This window comes from Octopus bimaculoides, chromosome 11, assembly GCF_001194135.2.
Source record: "Octopus bimaculoides isolate UCB-OBI-ISO-001 chromosome 11, ASM119413v2, whole genome shotgun sequence".
Lineage (NCBI taxonomy): Eukaryota > Metazoa > Mollusca > Cephalopoda > Octopoda > Octopodidae > Octopus > Octopus bimaculoides.
The window spans coordinates 62,393,256-62,394,047 of record NC_068991.1 but is presented as its reverse complement, the minus strand read 5'-3'; positions in this window follow the sequence as shown (position 1 = coordinate 62,394,047).

Sequence of the window (792 nt, the reverse complement as noted above, 5' to 3'; positions counted from 1 at the left end):
TATATATATACATCCATGCACACACACACATATATATACATCCATACACACACACACACACACACACACACATGTATAAATAAACCAAATCCGCTTTCATTTCATTCTCCTTTGTTGTCTAGGAACTCCATTAAATTCAGGAAAAATAATAAGTGAATAATAGCTATATAAATAAATAAAAAAACAAACAATTAAAAAAAAAAATTCTCGCATATATGTCTGATCAAAATGAATCTTGACTTCACTCCAAATTCCTCGTTATATTTTCTCAGACTTTTTGTTCCCATTGATTTTCGTAGAAATTTAGCGAAATCATTCAAATTACACCAAATAAATATTGCGTAATTTTTTCTTTTATTTAAACTAGTTAAATCATTTTTATATTTGGTGATATTAAAACAGACGTTATTGTCTTCACCAAATTTCTTCTCGAGTTTTATGACATTCAATTTCTTTCTTTCTTTCTTTCCTTCTTTCTTTCTTTCTTTCTTTCTTTCTTTTTCTTGCATTATTGTTGCGTATATGTTTTGTCACAATGGTAATTTAAAAGCTGTATGAACAGAGACATTTCACTCAAACATACATATATACGTACGTACATGCATACATAGATACACACCTATCTATCTATCTATCTATCTATCTATCTATCTATCTAACTGTATGTCTGTCGCTCTACCTATCTATCTGTCTGTCTGTCTGTCTGTCTGTCTGTCTATCTATCTATCTATCTATCTATCTGTCTATCAATCTATTTACACACATGCATACACATACAGGCACACACATATA